We start from the raw sequence: 24031 nt of genomic DNA, 5'->3' as shown, positions 1-24031 counted from the left end.
CAGAGTCCATGCCACAGTCTTTGTCAACATTGGTCAGACAGTGACCAGCAAGTCCATGTGGCAGAGAATGTCTTTTGCTGCTGTGCTGCTGTTGCTCCAGTGGGCCAGGTTCCAGGCCAGGTGTCCTGGGAGATGGTGCTGTTGCGCCGACCCTCACGGTCTTTTCCGTGGACGACCCGCCCTCCTGCGGGAACCCTCAGAAGCAGGCCGTGACGATGTTTGGGATGCTCCGTCGGATGTCTCCTCCTCCTCCTCATCCCTCCCTGTGGGTGGTGATGTTCTACGCCTGCTGGCACAGGGAGGGTTGCCCATGTTGTCGGCCATCCGACGGAGTGTACTGTGAATTCCCGTGAACACCGTCACGAGCTCAGCCTGTCTGTCCTCCATCCTCCGTTGGTGTTGCAGTAGACAGGCATGTTGCTCCGCATGTTGCTGGGCCTGCTGGGTCTTGATCCCCTCGAGGATGGACACAACCTGGGCCATGCCCGTGGTGTCCTGCCGGTATGTGTCCAGGATGTTTTGGACATGGGAATATACCGGTTCCCCAGCCAACTGGTCAGGCTGGCGCCTCTGCCGTCCTCCACTCCCACCACCCCTGCCCACTTGCACCTGGCCTGCCGTTGTGGGCACATCGGGTCTCCGGGACCCCTGAGGGGTAGCATTTGCGTTGCCGCCTGCCTCCTCCTGGGTGCCCGGGACACCGTGTCCCTCCTGGCCAGCCTGGCTGCATTGTGGTAGTGGGGCAGGGAGCCTGGGTGTCTCCTGGGATGGGGCAGGAGTGGGGGTGGTGGTTGGCCCAGTTGTACCTGACGCAGGTGCTGCAGGTCGTTGGACACCAGAGGGGCCAGGTTGGTCGGGGGCGGGGTCGTCCACAGAGTGGTGAGAGTCGTCGCTGCCGGTGGGTCCGTCATCCCGCCGAGCCGGGTCCTGTGAGTCTTCCCCCCAGTGTTGGGGGGTGATCCACGACGTTGACCTGTGTGTGAGAGAGACAATGTTAATTTTGTTCCATGCAACATCCATGTTTCATTGTTTTCAAAGTTGGCACATTTCCGCTGGGAATTTGGATATGTCTTGCATTCCACTCACAGTGCACTTGTTCATGGGTATGTCCCTTGGCCACAGCTTTTGAGACTTTACCTATGTGTGGCACAGTCTTACTTGCTGCGTCAATTGTGACAGCAGTCAGCAGTGGAGTGGGCAGGTGTGGCGAGCCATGCATTGGCGCCTTCCGTGTAGCACTGTACGTGTGCACATGGAGTGGTTCAACACACTTATATGATGCAGGTAGCTGCCGTTGTGCTCGTGCACAGGTTGTGACATGGCCCTGTGTTTTGCCATGGAGAAGAGGGGGGGTGCTGGCACTGGCCACCCTTGTCTACATGCACGCAGTCCACCTGCTGACGAGCAGACATCCCCACACCCCACAAGGCTGATTTCCTCTCCCTGTGTGTCCCTTTCTCGCTCCCTCTCTGTCCCCCTCTCCCTCCCTCCGTGTGTCAGCCTCCTCCCTCTGTCCGTCTCCCTGTGTCTCCCTCCATCTCTGTCCCCCTCTCCCTCCCTCTGTGTGTCAGCCTCCTCCCTCTGTCCGTCTCCCTGTGTCTCCCTCACTCTCTGTCCCCCTCTCCCTCCCACTGTGTGTCAGCCTCCTCCCTCTGTCCATCTCCCTGTGTCTCCCTCCCTCTCTGTCCCCATCTCCCTCCCTCTGTGTGTCAGCCTCCTAACTCTGTCCGTCTCCCTGTGTCTCCCTCCCTCTCTGTCCCCCTCTCCCTCCCTCTGTGTGTCAGCCTCCTCCCTCTGTCCGTCTCCCTGTGTCTCCCTCCCTCTCTGTCCCCCTCTCCCTCCCTCTGTGTGTCAGCCTCCTCCCTCTGTCCGTCTCCCTGTGTCTCCCTCCCTCTCTGTCCCCCTCTCCCTCCCTCTGTGTGTCAGCCTCCTCCCTCTGTCCGTCTCCCTGTGTCTCCCTCCCTCTCTGTCCCCCTCTCCCTCCCTCTGTGTGTCAGCCTCCTCCCTCTGTCCGTCTCCCTGCGTCTCCCTCCCTCTCTGTCCCCCTCTCCGTCCCTCTGTGTGTCAGCCTCCTCCCTCTGTCCGTCTCCCTGTGTCTCGCTCCCTCTCTGTCCCCCTCTCCCTCCCTCTGTGTGTCACCCTCTGTCACCTCAGCCCAGCTTCCTGGGCACAGACTGTTAGCAGATCTTTGAATGGCCCTTGGATTGTTGATGTGAGTTTGTTTCTGATCTCCAGGCACCCATTGGGTGTAGGTGTGTGTCTGCACTGCTGCTGTGGTGGTGTGTGCTGCCACTCTTTCACAGTGTTGGCTGTTCATTAGCTGCTGTCATGTGCAAGAACGTGCCGTCACCCCCATGTGTTGATGCAAGGCGTCCGCCATCTGCTGGCGAGTCTTTCCTGTGTGGGGACACACTGTTTGTCTGGCTGTCACCTAGGCCATATGGGCAGAGGGCATTGTTGTCTGCTTCTGAGTTGCACTATGTGATTTTTGGGGCCCACACTCCCGCCATCCGGGTTACCGTGTCTTGTGTTGGTGTTTTCTGTGGCCTGTGACTTGACATTGTCCAGCTGGGTGCATGGGGCATGGTGGCGCTAGTGGCATGTGCGTGTTCTTGGAGTGTGGTTGAGTCATGCGATAGCTTGGGGTGGTTGCGTGCCTGTTTGTGAGTTTGGTTGTGGATGACGTTCCCCCCATGTGAGGTGAGTTGTTTGTGTACTCACCCGGGTCTCAGAGTCCGTCTAATCCATCCACTGCCACCACCGGCAGTATGGCCATCACCCTCTCCTCCCAGGGATGGTATTCTACGCGTCTGCGGGGCGGCCCTCCTCCAGTGACGTTGGCCTGGTTGTGTTCGTCCGTCATTTTGGCTCGGACCCTCCTCCGCAGATCGTACCACCTGGCTTGGCATTCATGCCTGGTCCTTCTGGTGTCCGCAACAGCATTCACAGCATCGACGATGGTCTGCCACATGGATGTTTTTTCTGAAATGCTGGTCTGTCTGACCAATGTTCCAAAGAGGTGTGGCTCAACTCTGAGGATTTCATCGACAAGGACCTCCAACTCACGGCTAGTGAACTTTGGATTCTTGTTAGTGGGCATGGTGAGGGGTGTGGGTGTGGATGGTGGGGGGGTGTGGATGGTTGTGGGTGTGTGGGTGTGGTTGTTTGGGTGTGTGTGTGAATGTGATGTGGGGGTGTTTGTGAAGGTGTGTTTGTGAAGGTGTGCAAGTGTAAGGTGTGGTGAAGCTTCTAGTATGGTGCTGTAGGTTGTCTGTGGGGTCTGGCAGCAGTGAGTCTGTTGCAAAGGCTCATGGTTTGTGTGTGTGGGCCCTTTTTATTGGTCCATTGGTGGGTGTGGCTGTGTTTGAAGTTTGGGTGGGTGTGTTATAAGGAGTGGTTGTGTTTTGGGCCTCTGTTTTGGATTTTGGCAGTTGCAGGTCAGTGATTGTGTTGTTTTTGGGCTTGTTGGACATGTTTAGTGGCTTTGTGCCATTCGAATGGTGTATTCTTGTGTTGTTTTGCTTTGTCATGGTTGTGTACGTGCGTTTTTAACGTGTGTACGGTGTGTACTTCGGCCATTTTGTTGTACAGTGCTGTCCTTGTGTCTGGCTTGGTACGACTCGTACATGCGCGATGTTGTGTGAAGGTGCTGGTGTTGGGGCCTGGGGTACGCTCCAAACGTCCGCGTCTGAGGGTACGGTTCGTACATACACGGGGGTACGACACGTACACGGGTGGGGGTACGACTCGAACGTACACAGGTGTACATACACGGGTGGGGGTGCGACACATACAGGGGTGTACATACACGGGGGTTCGACACGTACACGGGTGTACATACACGGGGCTTACGACACGTACACGGGTGTACATACACGGGGGTGCGACACGTACATGGGTGTACATACACGGGGGGGTTCAACACGTACACGGGTGTACATACACGGGGGGTAGGACACGTACACGGGTGTACATACACGGGGGTTACGACACGTACACGGGTGTACATACACGGGGGGTACGACACGTACACGGGTGTACATACACGGGGGGTGCGACACGTACATGGGTGTACATACACGGGGGTGCGACACGTACATGGGTGTACATACACGGGGGTTCGACACGTACACGGGTGTACATACACGGGGGGTGCGACATGTACACGGGTGGGGGTACGACACGTACACGGGTGTACATACACGGGTGGGGGTACGACACGTACACGGGTGTACATACACGGGGGGTTTGACACGTACACGGGTGTACATACATGGGGGGTACGACACGTACACGGGTGTACATACACGGGGGGTGCGACACGTACACGGGTGTACATACACGGGGGTGCGACACGTACATGGGTGTACATACACGGGGGGTTCGACACGTACGCGGGTGTACATACACGGGGGGTACGACACGTACACGGGTGTACATACACGGGGGTTACGACACGTACACGGGTGTACATACACGGGTGGGGGTACGACACGTACACGGGTGTACATACACGGGGGTTTGACACGTACACGGGTGTACATACACGGGTGGGGGTACGACACGTACACGGGTGTACATACACGGGGGGGTTCGACACGTACAGGGGTGTACATACACGGGGGGTTCGACACGTACACGGGTGGGGGTACAACACGTACACGGGTGTACATACACGGGGGGTTCGACACGTACAGGGGTGTACATACACGGGGGTGCGACACGTACACGGGTGTACATACACGGGGGTACGACACGTACATGGGTGTACATACACGGGGGGGTTCGACACGTACAGGAGTGTACATACACGGGTGGGGGTGCGACACGTACACGGGTGTACATACACGGGGGGTTCGACACGTACAGGGGTGTACATACACGGGGGTGCAACACGTACACGGGTGTACATACACGGGGGTACGACACGTACACGGGTGTACATACACGGGGGGTTCGACACGTACAGGGGTGTACATAGACGGGTGGGGGTACGACACGTACACGGGTGTACATACACGGGTGGGGGTACGACTCGAACGTACACGGGTGTACATACACGGGTGGGGGTACGACTCGAACGTACGGGGGCTGGGGGGGTGTTCGGCGCGTATGCGGGCACATGTCTCCATGGTTGCTATGGGAGTTCGGTGCGGACGGTGTTTTTTCCATCCGGTTGTAACATCGGACGCACGGGATGGATCGTGATTTCGCGGTCGGACTTCACTTTTCACATTTGTACGGTAAATCGTCCGGGGACGTGTCGGACATGTTTTCCGACCCGAGGACATGTGGGGACTTATTCCCAATGCGATTCGTATGGTCTTTTTCCCATGCAAATCTTAATTGGCAGTTTGTACGGCACTTGTTTGATTCGTACGGTAAAAAGACCGGATACGAGGTGCCGATTCCGATCCTGGAAAAACTGGGTACGAACCGTCGGTCGGAGCGTTTTCTCCGTCCGACTCGTACCCGGGAAAAAAAACCCTACAAACTTGCAAGTACGATTCGTACAGAAACACCATTTCCGTACGAGTCGGACAAAACATCGACCGACAGTAAAATACATACGAATGTGATCCGGGACACCGCGGACGTGACGTCTGGACGGAGTTAGGCAGGTTTTTACGTACCAGCAAGTACGATTCGTACCGACAGCAGTCCGGACGGCAATATTTTTACGGCACCCAAAAAGTACCGGAAAAGGTAAGTACGCCGCGATGCGAGCGGTATAGGGGGCCCGGTACACGCCAGCCCCCGTATGTACGTGCCGTCCCCCCCAGCCCCCCGTGTATGTACGAGATGTACCCCCACCCGTGAATGTACACCTGTGTATGTACACCCGTGTATGTACACCCTGTGTATGTACACCCGTGTATGTACGAGACGTACCCCCACCCGTGAATGTACACCCGTGTATGTACACCCGCACCGTACATACACGGGTGGGGGTACGTCTCGTACATACACGGGTGTACATACACAGGGTGTACATACACGGGTGTACATTCACGGGTGGGGGTACGTCTCGTACATACACGGGTGTACATACACGGGTGTACATACATGAGTGTACATTCACGGGTGGGGGTACGTCTCGTACATACACTGGTGTACATACATGGGTGTACATTCACGGGTAGGGGTACGTCTCGTACATACACGGGTGTACATACACGGGTGTACATTCACGGGTGTTCATTCACGGGTGGGGGTACGTCTCGTACATACACGGGTGTACATACACGGGTGTACATACATGAGTGTACATTCACGGGTGGGGGTACGTCTCGTACATACACGGGTGTACATACACGGGTATACATTCACGGGTGGGGGTACGTCTCGTACATACACGGGTGTACATACACGGGTGTACATACACGGGTGGGGGTACGTCTCGTACATACACGGGTGTACATACACGGGTGTACATACAGGGGTGTAACTACAGGGGTGGGGGGACGGCGCATACATATGGGGGCTGGGGGGGGGACGGCGCGTATGCGGGCACATGTCTCCATGGTTGCTATAGAAGTTCGCTCCGTACGGTGTTTTTTCCATACGGTTGTACAATCGGACGCACGGGACGGATCGTACTTGCGCGCTCGGACTTCAGTTTTACGATTCGTACGGAAAATCGTCCGGGGACGCGTCGGACACTTTTCCCGACCCGAGGACGTGTCACGGAATTTTCCCAATGCGATTCGTATGTATTTTTTCCCATACGAATCGTACTTGCCAGTTTGTACGGTACTTGTACGATTCGTGCGGAAAAAAATCCGGATACGATTCGTACGGGGAAAATTTCTCCAGGATCGGAATTGGCACCTTAGTGTATATTGAATGAGTAAATTGTTTAATTATATGTAAAATTTCTTTATTATTTTTTAAAATGTAATTAATAGTGTTAAGTAATTTATTGTATGATATGTTTTAGGACCGGGATGTTGGGTTATTAGGGGATAAGGGTGGGGAGTGTTTTAAAAATGTTAGTGTAAAATCAGATAATAATGTAAAAATTTAAAATTTTAAATCATAAAAAATTTCTAAATTGTAATGTAATTTCAAAATCATATATTTTTAATTTTGAAAATAATTTAGAAATTATATTTATGTTTTAGGAGCGGGATGTTGGGTTATTAGGGGATAAGGGTGGGGAGTGTTTTAAAAATGTTAGTGTAAAATCAGATAATAATGTAAACATTTTAAATTTTAAATAATAAAAAATTTCTAAATTGTAATGTAATTTCAAAATTATATATTTTTAATTTTGAAAATAATTTAGAAATTATATTTATGTTTTAGGAGCGGGATGTTGGTTTATTAGGGGATAAGGGTGGGGAGTGTTTTAAAAATGTTAGTGTAAAATCAGATAATAATGTAAAAATTTAAAATTTTAAATAATAAAAAAATTCTAAATTGTAATGTAATTTCAAAATTATATAGTTTTAATTTTGAAAATAATTTAGAAATTATATTTATGTTTTAGGAGCGGGATGTTGGGTTATTAGGGGATAAGGGTGGGGAGTGTTTTAAAAATGCTAGTGTAAAATCAGATAATAATGTAAACATTTTAAATTTTAAATAATAAAACATTTCTAAATTGTAATGTAATTTCAAAATTATATATTTTTAATTTTGAAAATAATTTAGAAATTATATTTATGTTTTAGGAGCGGGATGTTGGGTTATTAGGGGATAAGGGTGGGGAGTGTTTTAAAAATATTAGTGTAAAATCAGATAATAATGTAAAAATATTTAATATAGAAGATTTAGAAATTTCAAATTTTTAATGTAAATTCGAAATTATATATTTTAAATTTTGTAAATTATTTTGAAATTATATTTTTGTTTCATGGGTGGGATGTTGGGTTATTAGTGTATAAGGGTGGGGAGTGTTTTTAAAATATTAGTGTAAAATCAGATAATACATTTATACAATTTAATATTAAAGAATTAGAAATTTATACATTTGAATGTAATTGTGAAAACAATTTTTTTTAATTTTTAAAATAATTTAGAAATTATCTTTTTGTTGGGATGTTGGGTTATTAGGGTGTAAGGGTGTGGAGTGTATTTAAATTATTAGTATAAAATTAGAGATTAATTACTAAATTTTTAATAGTAAATAATTTAAAATTGTGAAAATTTAATGTAAAATCGAAATTATATCAATTTGATTGGAAAATCTAATTAGAAATTATATTTTGTATTTATGGGTGGGATGTGGGGATATTAGGGGAGAAGGGTGGGGAGTTATTTTTAAAAATAATAGTGTAAATTTTGATATTTTAATAAAACAATTGATTAGTAAATATTGTGAATTTTTAAAATTTAAAGAACAAATATAATTAAATAATTGTATATTTATAAATTTTAGTGAAAAAATATTTTACTTTTTTTGTATGGAATTATGGTTAATAGGGGATAGGGGTGGGTAATGTTATCAAAAGATTCATGTTTTAATTATCCTTTAAATGAAATTAATCTAATGTCAACATTTGTACAATTTAGAAAATATATTATGAGAATAGTTTTTTTAAAACTTTTTACCTTAGATCTTTGGTATAGGAGTGGGATGTTTGTTTATTACATTAGAAATGGTAAAGGTGCCGATTACGATCCTGGAAAAACCAGGTACGAAAAGTCTGACGGAGCATATTCTCCGTCCGACGCGTACCCGGTCGGAACAATATACAAACATGGAAGTACGATTCGCATGGAAATACTATTTCCGTACGATTCGTACAAAACACCGACCGACGAAAATATACATACAAATGTGATCCGGGAAAGCGCCGACGTGACGTCGGGACGCACGCAGCCTGCCTTTCACGAACCAGGAAGTACGATTCGCACCGACGTCATCCCGCACGGAGAATATTTTCCGGCAGCCAAAAACTGCCGGGAAATCAGGACGACGCGAACAAGGAGTACCTGCACGCGACGGACAGACATGGACCCGAACCTACGTGTCATCCCGGCCCTCATAGCAGTCGACCTCCTCTACAGGTTACGACGCAGACGCCGCAGAAGGTCAGAACAACAAAGGGAGGGGGGAAAGGGGGGGGGCAGGAGCAGGGGCAGGCCACAAAACCCCCACCCACGTCACACAGCACACATGCCCTGGACATACCTGACCCCCAGGCCCTGGTCACTACGAGGGGGTGGGGGCGTGTCCAGCAAAGCCAGCGTCTGCCACAACGGAAGTGGTTGACGACGCGAACCGGTAACACAACAATACAGGTACGTCCCGTACCCATGCCTTAAGAGCGTGGGTACGAGTCGTACCACGCCCACACCTACGTCACCCCAACAATGGCGGGAATCGTACCCACGTGGCAAAGGCCTGGGTACGGCCCGCACAAGCATTCCACAGCATGGGTACGGATATGTACGGACCGTACCCCCACCCACGTATGCATGGAGCGTACCCCCCACCCCAACAGTGTACGTACGGACCGTACCCCCACCGCGTATGCATGGAGCCAACCCCCACCACAACAGCGTATGTACGGACCGTACCCCCACCCCCGTATGTATGGAGCGTACCCCCCACCCCAACAGTGTACGTATGGACCGTACCCCCACCCGCGTATGCATGGAGCCAACCCCCTCCACAACAGCGTATGTACGGACCATAACACCACCCCGATATGTATGGAGCGTACCCCCCACCCCAACAGTGTACGTACGGACCGTACCCCCACCCCCGTATGTATGGAGCGTACCCCCCACCCCAACAGTGTACGTACGGACCGTACCCCCACCCCCATATGTATGGAGCGTACCCCCCACCCCAACAGTGTACGTACAGACCGTACCCCCACCCGCGTATGCATGGAGCCAACCCCCACCACAACAGCGTATGTACGGACCGTAACACCACCCCCGTATGTATGGAGCGTACCACCCACCCCAACAGTGTACGTACGGACCGTACCCCCACCCGCGTATGCATGGAGCCAACCCCCACCACAACAGCGTATGTACGGACCATACCCCCACCCCGTATGTATGCAGCGTACCCCCCACCCCAACAGTGTACGTACGGACCGTACCCCCACCCGCGTATGCATGGAGCCAACCCCCACCACAACAGCTTATGTACGGACCGTAACACCACCCCCGTATGTATGGAGCGTACCCCCCACCCCAACAGTGTACGTACGGACCGTACCCCCACCCCGTATGTATGGAGCATACCCCCCACCCCAACAGTGTACGTACGGACCGTACCCCCACCCGCGTATGCATGGAGCCAACCCCCACCACAACAGCGTATGTACGGACCGTAACACCACCCCCGTATGTATGGAGCGTACCCCCCACCCCAACAGTGTACGTACGGACCGTAACACCACCCCCGTATGTATGGAGCGTACCCCCCACCCCAACAGTGTACGTACGGACCGTACCCCCACCCCCGTATGTATGGAGCGTACCCCCCACCCCAACAGTGTACGTACGGACCGTAACACCACCCCCGTATGTATGGAGCATACCCCCCACCCCAACAGTGTACGTACGGACCGTACCCCCACCCGCGTATGCATGGAGCGAACCCACACCCGTGTATGTTCTAAGCGTACATATCCTGATATAGGAGGGTTGGGTGCAGAGTCCTCCCAGCAGTGCCCAGACACAGGAGGGGTGGGTGCAGAGTCCGCCCAGCAGTGCCCAGACACAGGAGGGGTGGGTGCAGAGTCCTCCCAGCAGTGCCCAGACACAGGAGGGGTGGGTGCCTAACACTTCCAGCAGTGCCCGGACATAAGAGGGGTGGGTGCAGATTCCTCCCAGCAGTAACCACACATAGGAGGGGTGGGTGCAAATTCCTCCCAGCAGTGCCCAGACACAGGAGGGGTGGGTGCAGAGTCCTCCCAGCAGTGCCCACACACAGGAGGGGTGGGTGCCTAACACTCACAGCAGTGCCCCTGGAAAGAAAAGGGTGGAGTACAAACAGATCCAATGGCCACAAATGTCAGTCAGGTGCACAAAGACCCTGCAGTACATGTACCACATGTGTGCGAGGCTGGAAGTATACACATGCATAGCGCCGAAAGAAAACATGTCCACATGAAGTCATGTCAACAGTCTACATACACAAGTACAGTGACCACCAAGGGCGCCACGAATGATGCAGGTGGAGACATCGCTCAGCATGCATGGCCCAAGTCTAACGAGTCCGTCACACACCCAGCCAATGTAGACACAGCTCAGCACCACATACTGGAATGACCCTGCAGGGAAGATGTCAGGTTACACAGAGGAAGGAACACACCTTGGGACGATGTCACCATGCAGTAACTGCTTACATGAACAAAGTTATGTAGCCAACAGCTTGTGATGGCACACAGATACCAGGGTCCACCCTATGACCAGCACAAGACTACAATTCCCACACACCCAACACATTACCACCACCCAAAATAATGGAGCAGGTCCACCAACAGCAATACCAGATAAACAGTAATGTTCTATTTAAACAAAAAATAAATGCTTTATTCAGCAGGATCTAACTAATAATCCTTATAAATGTCAATATATACAAGGCCCATAGGGCAGGTCATGACTCCAATCCGGAAGGGGGACACAGTGGGACGCGTGTCCCCTAGCTTGCCTGCACAGTCAGACTCCTTTGTCTTCCACAGGGGGGGGGCATCATGTGGGGGGGAAGGACCAGGCACCGCAGGGACATGAGGGCTAAGGGTAGGCGTCGTGGGTGCAGGGACGGAGGACTCCACCACAGGGGGTGGGGCAGCGCCAAAGGTGGAGGTCAGGATGGCGCTGCACACCTTAGCAAGGTCCCCCAGCATCTCCCCTGCACCCGAAGGAACCACAGGCCCCAAGGAGGGGGGGGGTCGGAGGGATGGGTCACAGCGCCACTGGGGGAGGGTGTGGACAGGGGGGGCCTCAACTCCCCTGCTGGTGTCCTGCCTCCACCGCTTGCGGGGTGGTGCCACACTGGGGCTGATGGACAGACTGGGCAGGAATGACCCTGTATCCGACTCTTGGCCAGGAGAGCTGAGGGGAGGGGATTTGGAGGGAGTGGATTTTGTGGAATGCGGACACCCACTCTAGCTGCCTGTCTTACGTTTGCCCCCCGACCCAGTGGGTGTGCCTACTTCACCCTGTGTGTGCGTGCCAGGAGGTGTGCGTTTGACCTTCCCTGCTGGTGTGGTGCCTGTGTCTGTTGTGGTGGGTGCATGCTGACGTCTGGGTGTACGTGGGACAGGCATGGGAGTGGGAAGTGTGGATGGATCAGGGGTAGGGGGTTGGACAAAGCGCTGCAGGAGATCCACTGCTGCAGTCAGTGTCGAGTCAATGGACCTCAGCAAGTTGCGTTGGTCAGCCTGCGATGAGAAAATGCCCTCCAAGTATGCCTCCATGTTGTTTAGCACTTGGCTGTGGCCATGGAGGACATTAAGCATCGCAGCCTGACCAACCTGCAACTGCCGCTGGATGTCCACAGACTCGGCAATGGCGGCAGCAGTGGAGACAGGGGCAGGGGGTGTGTTGCCTGGCAGGAAGGAGACATGTGGTGACCGGGCTCGCTGGGAAGGGACACGAGCAAGTGGGAGCCGGCTGATGGCAATGGAGGGGGCGGGGAGAGATGTTGTGCTGGTGGTGCAGCCTCCGCCCACTCGGAGAGCTCAGCCTCAGACCCGTCAGCTTCATATTCTGTGGTGGCACTGGACAGGTCCTCCGCCTCACTCCCCTCCGCCTCAGTCCCACTCGATGTGCCAGCCAAGACGTCACTGCTGGCACTGGTGCTCGGTCCCTCCGCACGGTCTGTGCTGATGTCTCCATCCGTGTCCCCCGACGATGCTGTGGGCAAGGTGAAGAGACAGGAATTAATCATACACCTGTATGCATATGTCACATGAGTCCAATCTACATAGGTTACAGTGCATAGCCTGAAAAGAAAGATGAGTAACATCTACAATACAAGGTACATATGTAGGCCCTGCAACACACAGTTGGTTGACCCACCATGCCACTGGAAAACTATGGAGAGCATGACACAATTGCAAATGACATGAAATGGATTTTGACAGAGGAGCCAGGCTCTGGGGACAATCCAGCACTGCATCTGCACCACACAGCGTTGCCGAAAATAGGGATGAGCAGGGACCATATCCATGAACTTGAGGCACATGCTGCATAGGTAATACTGAAAACATGCCCACCATGACTGGCTCACTGCACCTTGAGTGTATGTCCAGACAAACATCACACACTGGCCAGACCTAGCAAGGAGATTTCAGGTTTTGACATGTAGGCCTTGCCCGCACCAACCACCCCCTACATGAGACAATTTGTTGAGACACAGGAAGCACTTACATCTCTTAGTCTGGGTGAAATACACATGGGCTGGAAAAATGCAAGATTGGACACAAAATACCCAAGGTGCGCCTGTCCAAATAATCATGTACAAATGGGCATCATCAGATGATTGTAACAAGACACACAGGCACTGGCCACCGTGAGTATGAACAAGGAAAATCAGGTCAGGCTGAACAGTGGACACTTGTACTACATTTTACGTCAATATACATGGGGCCAGGGGACAATGGCACAGAGCACAACCTATGCTGTAGACACAGAGTGTCCACATTTTGTGATGACACACATGACACCTAGGAAAATATGCCCCAGGGGACAGTAGTGGCCACACAACTCCATGGTCCTGAATGGGAATGACTGCAACACACGCCACCATCCCTGCACTATGCGTATTGCACACTCATGCACATCATGTCACAGGCCACAACATAGGACATGCGTGCTGTAAGGCATGACACTTGAGAGACTAACTCCCATGTCTGGACTCAGCATCAGTGCCAACTGACATGGAACCCACAAGTACTGAACTGGACAGGGCACAGGCAAGGTCCAAAAACCTGTTACACACCACCCCCACACATGATGCTACAGGCATTGTTCACGTGGATAAACTGCCAGCCTAGATAACCTTGTGAAGGAGTGACTACACACAGACCAGGGAACACATTGCAAGGAGGGGAAGGGAGGCAGGAGAGCAACGCTATACTGTGGGTAACAGGATCTGCACAGCACATTTAAACCCTGGCAGTGTATCCATGCAACTGCGCACTTACAAATGCTGGTGACACACAACAAACACACATGTACCTACCCCGTTCCTGCTGCTGCTTCTCCCGTAAGCGCCTGTCCAAGTCTGGAAAGACCACCGCCAGCACACGCTTGTGGATGTGGGTCAGACGGTGGCGCCCATGGTTCTTATGGGTCTCAGGTGAGTCCCCCAGCAGGACCCGTGCGATCCTCCGCGTCCAGCACCGGATATCCTGCCAGCGTTTTCTCACCTGGGCCAGGCGCCGCTTGCGACCCTCCGTCCTCCTCACGGCACTGACGGCGTTCATCCAGATCTGCTTCTTGGCAGAGGCGCCTACCTGTGAGGATGAACAAGTGACACTACATCAATACACCTGGCACATGTCACAGAGACACATATTAGAACAAATTTGCTGGTTACAACAAGGCATAGTATGCAGCCAACGCATTGCACCTTTGACATAGGCACATTATCCTCTGGGGAAGGGCAAAAGCAGTACGTGCCATTGAAAGTACACAGGTGGAATGAGGGCAATGACACAATCAGTGATCCAGGCTCACGCTGTGCATCACAAGCTACACCAGGATTATGTGCATCACCTCTAAGCCGTCACATGCCACAGGCCACTGACGCTACCTCAGCAGAGTACACAGACACACACAGGCACAGGACTTTCACCTGCCATTGCCAAATGCAGCGACAAACCTCACTCTGCACATGTGCCACTAGACGGGGGGGGGCTCACAGGTGTGGGGCTGGCTCTGCACGTCAGACACACAGCACTGCTCCGTGCTCACATCAGATGGGCAGGGTATATCCATCCCTCATGCAGCTTGGGTGCTACACTCCACATATGCACCCACCCACATGACAGGGGACTTACACACACACCGATGTCCAGGGTACAAACACATCATGTGGACACTCTCAGCACAGGTACACAGAAATAACACACATCTGTGTGTACAGTCACCTGTCACACTGGGCTGACCACATAATCACATGAGGCAACATTCCCAGGAGGATAAGACAGGCAGAATGTGGCATGCACCATGCAGTGATTGTCACAGTAAACACAATGCAAGTGAGGACGGCAGACATGCACCAGAGCATGCTCTGGCTGGGAGACATCAGGCATTCCCCCCCCTGGGACCCCCCTACAGTACATTGCATGTGTGTCACACCTGTACACAATGCCAGAAGTCACAGTCACAAAAAAGGGACACAGTCTGTGCTAGTGGACTCTGCACTCACCTGATACCCTGGTCGCCCATACAGCATGGGGTACTGTGGGAGGATCACATCCAGCAATGCCAGGTTCTCCTCCAGGGTGAAAGGCTGGGCCCTCTCCACAGATCTTGACATGGTTCCAGGGAATCACGAGCAGCAGCAGGGTCGTCGAATCCAAAGATGTGCAGGCAAGTGCTCTCTCATGGGACCTGGCTGCCTTATATCTGCCTTGCTGGCCTGTTTCATGCACAGGAGTACAGAGTGATTGGTCACTCACATTTGCATCCTATGTTTCCTCCAATCCCTTTAAACCTAGCACAGTCAGTGGGTTTCATTTTTTTTGAGTGTGCTCGCGTATGCGTACCCATAGTGATACGGACCGTACACACGCTCGTACGCTCACTATCACTATGGGTGTGCTCGCGTATGCGTACCCATAGTGATACGGACCGTACACACGCGCGTACGCTCACTATCACTATGGGTGTGCTCGCGTATGCTACCCATAGTGATACGGACCGTACACACGCCTGTACGCTCACTATTACTACGGGTAGGCCTACGGCAGCACTCCCATAGTGATAGGGAACATACACACGCCCTCAGAGCGAATGTACGGTGCCTTCCACACATAACAGTGGTGACAGGCAGCACACAGGAAGGAATAGAGCTGACATACTTGTCCATGGATGGACATCAAGGCATTGTCTGGGCAGTACTACATGTGTGGGGCACAGGTGTGAAAGGCTGTGATGTGGCACATTACTCCTGAGTTGTGAAGGCAATAGATGTATGATGAGATGTGTACAGATGTTATGTGTGACGGTGCAATATGTGCCAGACATGCCCTTAACTCCTTTGACATGTGTGCATGTCGTACTGCACACTTGGGATGAGCGTCACTGGCATGGCACAGTCAACAACACACGCAAGTGTCCCCTGATGCCCGCTACAGGGGTTACCACACCAGACATGTGACTACCCACGGTGCACGATGTGTCTATGTCATGTATGTGTGGTGTGTTCACATTAGCTTGATGTTGGTGTTCCCTCAAAAGCATCTGCTGTTGCAGCAACCAACACGTGTCTGTGTGTAGATGGCCATGGCACACTGTTACGCACACCAGGCCACATGTGGTATCGGATGTAAGGTGTGTATGTATGCAGGGGACACGGAGTAGCGTAACAAGGACCTGTCTGAATCCTCTCAATGTATGTGTGGTCAGTCATGACATGTACACCTTAATGGCAAGGTGTGTGGGCTGTCCTAGTGTAATGTCATGTGACCTGTGGCTCTAGTGTTCCGCTACCTGTCTCTGCAATCAACATCCTACTTCTGCTGATGTGTTGATGTATGTCACTCCTGTGTTGCGTCTGGCAGTTCACTTACACTGGGACACAACTAGTCCCATGCCATGGGATGTGGAGGTTCACAATCTCCGTGTGTAGCTGGGTCTTGGTAGGAGTGTCACCTGGCAGCCATACGTGTCCAGGGCATGTAGCACATACCTGACTCCCTATGTAGCATATGTGTATTGACAGATTAACAAGTGCTCAGTACTTATAAATTGTTGTTGTAGTGCACTCACTCTTCCTTATCACTTCCAAATTACTGCAGAGCGCCGCCTCTTCCCCGACCAATTCCGGACTTGGCTGACATGCGGGAGAATGACTGTATACGCTGCTACCGCTTCCCACAACCGTTGATTGAGGAGTTGACGGCAAGGCTGGCACCGCACCTGCAACCGCTGCACAGGTATCCTACGGCACTGACACCCAAGCTGAAGGTAATGGCAGCCCTACATTTTCTTGCCACGGGTACCTTTCAATATACCATAGCTCATGTTAGTGGCATGTCCCAGAGCATGTTCAGCCGTGTGCTGCGTGATTTCTTAGAGGCCATGTTGCTTCACCTGGATGAGTTCATCCATTTCCCAACTCCTGAACGGTTGACTGGGGTCAAGCGTGGATTCTATGCCCTGGGAGGGATGCCCCATGTCATCGGGTCCATAGATGGGACACATGTGGCTTTGGTACCACCACAGGCACAGGAGGTAGCGTACAGGAATCGCAAACACTACCACTCCATCAATGCCCTTGTGGTGTGTCTGTCCAACATGGTGATTTCACATGTCTGTGCTCGTTTTCCAGGATCAGCACACGATGCCTACATCATGAGGCGTAGCAGGGTGCCTGAAATGATGACGCAGCTGCGCAACGAACGAGCATGTGTTGTTGGTGGGTACACTCTGTCTGTCCTGTATTTTGCGTAGACTTCCAGCACGACCGCTTCTCCTGTCCTACTTATGTCCATGTGGTTTCCATGTAGGGGACGCTGGCTATCCCAACATGCCATGGCTGATCACACCTCTCCGCAACCCCAGCACGCCGGCCCAGCTCCGCTACAACACCGCCCATGGCCGGACAAGGCGAGTGATAGAGAGGACATTTGGCCTCCTGAAGAGCCGATTCAGGTGCCTACACAAGACCGGCGGCGCCCTCCCATATGCCCCGGCGAAGGTCTGCAAAATCTTCATGGTCTGCTGCATGCTGCACAACATGGCAGTTGAGAAAGCTGTGCCACTCATCCTGGATCAAGATGATCAGGACCATCCACCCGTGGAGGACGAAGGGCTTGGCAATGGGGCTAGTGATGTGGAGGATGTGGTTCCGCAAGAGGACATCCGGAGTCGGCTCATACGCGACTTCTTTGCTTAGTGGTGAGTACCAGTGTCTGAGTGTGCACGCATTGGTCCCCGTGTGACATGTGTTGCCATGTGTGTGTCCATCTGCATGTATGCCACGTGAGTCAGAGGTGTGTGTGGATGTGTCACTCGAGTGAGGGTGCCAGTGATGAGTGTATTTCCACAGTCATAATTGTGACCTAGCATGTTGTCATCCTGACATGTGTCGAGTACATGCACATGCAAGTGGCTGTGCTTTTTGTGGCTGACTTCTTGTGTGTCTCTCATCCCCAGGTACTTGCGCATGCCGTCTGCTGGTTGCATTGTTGTGGCACTGCTATTCCTCATGGACACGTCATCGTGTGCTGACTCCGCGTTACACGCACGGACAAGTTTGGAAGTCTCCTTAGGGTAAGGGATGCATCAGGGGTGTATTGGGTGTGGCAGTTGTTTACGATGTGTGCACACTGCCCCTGTCGATGTTTGGTTCCTCTGCAGACATGTCGCATAACCATGGGACACATCACATGTAGCTGGATACACCTGAATAGATGGTCAGACTTGTTGACAGTCATCTGTGATGGGATAGTGGATTGTGATGATGGCATCTATGTGTGTAACTGCCCTCGGACACATACGGTTTGCATTGGCTTGACATGGTGTGGGACTTCCACATCAGAGGATCAATGGTGTATGGCAGCCTCTCCGTGAGCAGCAGGGGGTGTTTAGCTGTTACCCGACACTTGTGTGCCAGTTCCATGGATATCAAGCATTTGTGGTGCAGAAGGGGGGTGCCAGTGTTGGACCCACATGTTACTCCACATGACCTGTGTATGTGTACTCCGAGTTGCCTCTGCATTCCGGAATACATGACTAATAAAGGTGTCCCTATGCCTTCAAGGTGCCTCTTCTCAGTCAATGCTGGTGTGTTGCCACGGTGCATACGGCATGTCTGGCATGGTTTTCCGTGATAGTGGCTATGTGTCTATGTGTAGAGTAGCAACATGCAAGCGGTTTGTGTGGGATTAGACTCTGTATTGTGCATGATGTCCATGACTGTGTGGGTATTGTGACATGTGCCATCCCCATGCATCCAACGTTGGCCAGGCCACCATTCTCTGCATCCACCTGACTCAAGCTTGCAGGACATGGTTCTGCCACCTGTCTACACATACCTGGGTGCCCCCCAGGACACTCCCCCTGATCCCTGACCTCTGCGCATGACTGTTGCTGTACTCAATATGTCTGTCGGCACGGTTGTGCGGCCACCCCCTCAGCTGGTTGGACCCATCACGGGTGTGTATGGTGCTCCATGTCTGTCTTGCCTAATACATTGTGACCCATGTGTGTCCTGTGCCAGACTCAGGCCCCAGGGTATGGATGGTTGAAGTCATATGAGAACTCAGGCATGGTTAGACTTTACAAGACACATGTAAGGTAATAATGCACAATTTAGGCATCATCTTTTTATCGTGTAACTTTTTATTTGTGTTGGGGTACGTGTTGGGGGGGGGTATGACAAGAGGGGCTTTCCGGGTGTGTGGAATCCAAAGTTCACTTGGGGAGTTGGTGTCCTTGCCATTGGAAATCATCAGAGTCCATGCCACAGTCTTTGTCATTATTGGTCAGACAGTGACCAGCAAGTCCATGTGGCAGAGAATGTCTTTTGCTGATGTGCTGCTGTTGGTCCAGTGGGCCAGGTGCCAGGCCAGGTGTCCTGGGAGATGGTGCTGTTGCGCCGACCCTCACGGTCTTTTCCGTGGACGACCCGCCCTCCTGCGGGAACCCTCAGAAGCAGGCCGTGACGATGTTTGGGATGCTCCGTTGGATTTCTCCTCCTCCTCCTGATCCCTCCCTGTGGGTGGTGATGTTCTTCGCCTGGTGGCACAGGGAGGGTTGCCCATGTTGTCGGCTATCCGACGGAGTGTACGGTGAATTCCCGTGAACACCGTCACGAGCTCAGCCTGTCTGTCCTCCATCCGCCCTTGGTGTCTCAGTTGACAGGCATGTTGCTCCGCATGTTGCTGGGCCTGCTGGGTCTTGATCTCCCCGAGGGTCCCCTTCATCTCGTTGAGGGTGGACACAACCTGGCTCATGCCCGTGGTGTCCTGCCGGTATGTGTCCAGGATGTTTCTTACATGGGAATATACCGGTTCCGCAGCCAACTGGTCAGGCTCGCGCCTCCGCCGTCCTCCACTCCCACCACCCCTGCCCACTTGCACCTGGCCTGCCCTTGTGGGCACATCGGGTCTCCGGGACCCCTGAGGGGTGGCATTAGCGTTGTCGCATGCCTCCTCCTGGGTGCCCGGTACACCGTGTCCCTCCTGGTCAGCCTGGCTGCGTTGTGGTGGTGGGGCAGGGATCCTGGGTGTTTCCTGGGATGTGGCAGGAGTGGGGGTGGTGGTTGGCCCAGTTGTACCTGACGCAGGTGCTGCAGGTGGTTGGACACCAGAGGGGCCAGGTTGGTCGGGGTCGTCCACAGAGTGGTGAGAGTCGTCGCTGCCGGTGGGATCGTCATCCCACAGAGCCGGGTCCTGTGAGTCTTCCCCCCCAGTGTTGGGGGGTGATCCACGACGTTGACCTGTGTGTGAGAGAGATAATGTTATTTTTGTTCCATGCAACATCCATGTTTCATTCGTTTCAAAGTTGGCACATTTCCTCTGGGTATTTAGATATGTCTTGCATTCCACTCACAGTGCACTTGTGCATGGGTATGTCCCTTGGCCCCAGCTTTTGAGACTTTACCTATGTGTGACACAGTCTTACTTGCTGCGTCAATTGTGACTGCAGTCAGCAGTGGAGTGAGCAGGTGTGGCGAGCCATGCATTGGCGCCTTCCGTGTTGCACTGTACGTGGGCACATGGAGTTGTTCCACAAACTTATATGATGCAGGTAGCTGTCGTTGTGCTCGTGCACAGGTTGAGACATGGCCCAGTGTTTTGCCATGGAGAAGAGAGGGGGATTCAGGCACTGGCCACCCTTGTCTACATGCATGCAGTCCACCTGCTGTCAAGCAGACATTCCCACACAACCCAAGGCTAAATTGGTCTCACTGTGTCTCCCTATCTCACTCCCTCTCTGTCCCCCTCTCCCTCCCTCCCTGTGTCAGCCTCCTCCCTCTGTCCATCTCCCTGTGTCTCCCTCCCTCTCTCTCCCCCTCTCCCTCCCTCTGTGTGTCACCCTCTGTCACCTCAGCCCAGCTTCCTAGGCACACACTTTTGGCAGATCTTTGAATGGCCCTTGGCTTGTTCATGTGAGTTTGTTTCTGATCTTCAGGCACCCATTGGGTGTAGTGTCTGTGTCTGCGCTGCTGCTGTGGTGGTGTGTGCTGCCACTCTTTCACAGTGTTGGCTGTTCATTAGCTGCTGTCATGTGCAAAAAGCGCCTTCACCCCCATGTCTTAATGCAAGGCGTCCGCCATTTGCTGGCAAGTCTTCCCTGTGTGGGGACACACTGTTTGTCTGGCTGTTACCTAGGCCATATGGGCAGAGGGATTGTTTTCTGCTTCTGAGTTGCACTATGTAATTTTTGAGGCCCACACTCCCGCCATCCGGGTTACCGTGTCTTGTGTTGGTGTTTTCTGTGGCCTGTGACTTGAGATTGTCCAGCTGGGTGCATGGGGCATGGTGGCGCTAGTGGCATGTGCGTGTTTATGGAGTGTGGTTGAGTCATGCGATAGCTTGGGGTGGTTGCGTGCATGATTGTGAGTTTGGTTGTGGATGACGTTCCCCCCATGTGAGGTGAGTTGTTTGTGTACTCACCAGGCTCTCGGAGTCCTTCTACTCCGTCCACTGCCACCACCGGCAGTATGGCCATCACCTTCTCCTCCCAGGGATGGTATTGTACGCGTCTGCGGGGCAGCCCTCCTCCAGTGATGTTGGCCTGGTTGTGGTCGTCGGTCATTTTGGCTCGGACCCTCCTCCGCAGATCGTACCACCTGGCTTGGCATTCATGCCTGGTCCTTCTGGTGGACGCAACAGCATTCACAGCATCGACAATCGTCTGCCACATGGCTGTTTTTTCGGAAATGCTGGTCTGTCTGACCAATGTTCCAAAGAGGTGTGGCTCGACTCTGAGGATTTCGTCGACAAGGACCTCCAACTCTTGGCTAGTGAACTTTGGATTCTTGTTAGTGGGCATGGTGAGGGGTGTGGGTGTGGATGGTTGTGGGGGGTGTGGGTGTGGATGGTTGTGGGTGTGTGGGTGTGGTTGTGCAGGTGTGTGTGTGAATGTGATGAGGGGGTGTTTGTGAAGGTGGTAGTGTGAAGGTGTGCAGGTGTAAGGTCTAGTGGAGGTTGTAGCATGGTGCAGTTGTTTCTCTGTGTGGTCTGGCAGCAGTGGGTCTGTTGCAAAGGATCATGGTTTGTGTGGGTTGTGCCTTTTTATTGGTCCATTGGTGGGTGTGGCTGTGTTTGAACTTTGGGTGGGTGTGTTATAAGGAGTGGTTGTGTTTTGGGCCTCTGTTTGGGATTTTGGCAGTTGCAGGTCAGTGAATGTGTTGTATTTGTGCTTGTTGGACATGTTTTGTGGCTTTGTGCGATTCGAATAGTCTTCTTGTGTTGTTTTGCTTTGTCCTGGTTGTGTATGTGTGTTTTTAGCGTGTGTACGGTGTGTACATCGGCCATTTTGTTGTACAGTGCTGTCCTTGTCTCTGGCTTGGTACGACTCGTACATGCGCGATGTTGGGTGAAGGTGCTGGTGTTGGGGCCTGGGGTGCGCTCCGTACTTAGACTGTTGGGGTCGGGGTACGCTCAATACATACGCGGGTGGGGGTACGGGCCGTACATACACGGTTGGGGTCGGGGTACGCTCAATACATACGCGGGTGGGGGTACGGGCCGTACATACACGGTTGGGGTCGGGGTACGCTCAATACATACGCGGGTGGGGGTACGGGCCGTACATACACGGTTGGGGTCGGGGTATGCTCAATACATACGCGGGTGGGGGTACGGGCCGTACATACACGGTTGGGGTCGGGGTACGCTCAATACATACGCGGGTGGGGGTACGGGCCGTACATACACGGTTGGGGTCGGGGTACGCTCAATACATACGCGGGTGGGGGTACAGGCCGTACATACATGGTTGGGGTATGCTCAATACATACACAGGTGGGGGTACGGGCCGTACATACACGGTTGGGGTCGGGGTACGCTCAATACATACGCGGGTGGGGGTACGGGCCGTACATACATGGTTGGGGTCGGGGTACGCTCAATACATACGCGGGTGGGGGTACGGGCCGTACATACACGGTTGGGGTCGGGGTACGCTCAATACATACGCGGGTCGGGGTACGGGCCGTACATACACGGTTGGGCTCGGGGTACGCTCAATACATATGCGGGTGGGGGTACGGGCCGTACATACACAGTTGGGGTCGGGGTACATTCCATACATACGCGGGTGGGGGTACGGGCCGTACGTACGGGGGTGTACATACACGGGTGGGGGTTCGACTCATACGTACACGGGTGTACATACACGGGTGGGGGTTCGACCTGTACATACGAGGGCTGGGGGGGTGGTTGGGCACGAACATACGGGGGCTGGGGGGGTGATTGGGCGCGTACATACGGGGGCTGGGGGGGGTGTTGGGCGCGTATGCGGGCACATGACTCCATGGTTGCTATGGGAGTTCGGTGCGGACGGTGTTTTTTCCATACGGTTGTAACATCGGACGCACGGGATGGATCGTACGTGCGCGGTCGGACTTCACTTTTCACATTTGTACGGTAAATCGTCCGAGGATGTGTCGGACACATTTTCCGACCCGAGGACGTGTGGGGAATATTTCCCAATGCGATTCGTATGGACTTTTTCCCATGCGAATCGTACTTGGCAGTTTGTACGGCACTTGTACGATTCGTACGGTAAAAAGACCGGATACGAGTCGTACGGGGAAATTTTTTCCAGGATCGGAATCGGCACCTAAGTGTCCAGCACCTTCTCTGACTTTGATCTTACTGGAGTGGGAATAGTACATTTTATTGGGTTATTGTGCAGTACCTTCCCT

Source organism: Triturus cristatus, chromosome 7 (genome assembly GCF_964204655.1).
Source record: "Triturus cristatus chromosome 7, aTriCri1.1, whole genome shotgun sequence".
Classification (NCBI taxonomy): domain Eukaryota; kingdom Metazoa; phylum Chordata; class Amphibia; order Caudata; family Salamandridae; genus Triturus; species Triturus cristatus.
Note: the sequence above shows the minus strand (reverse complement) of the source record.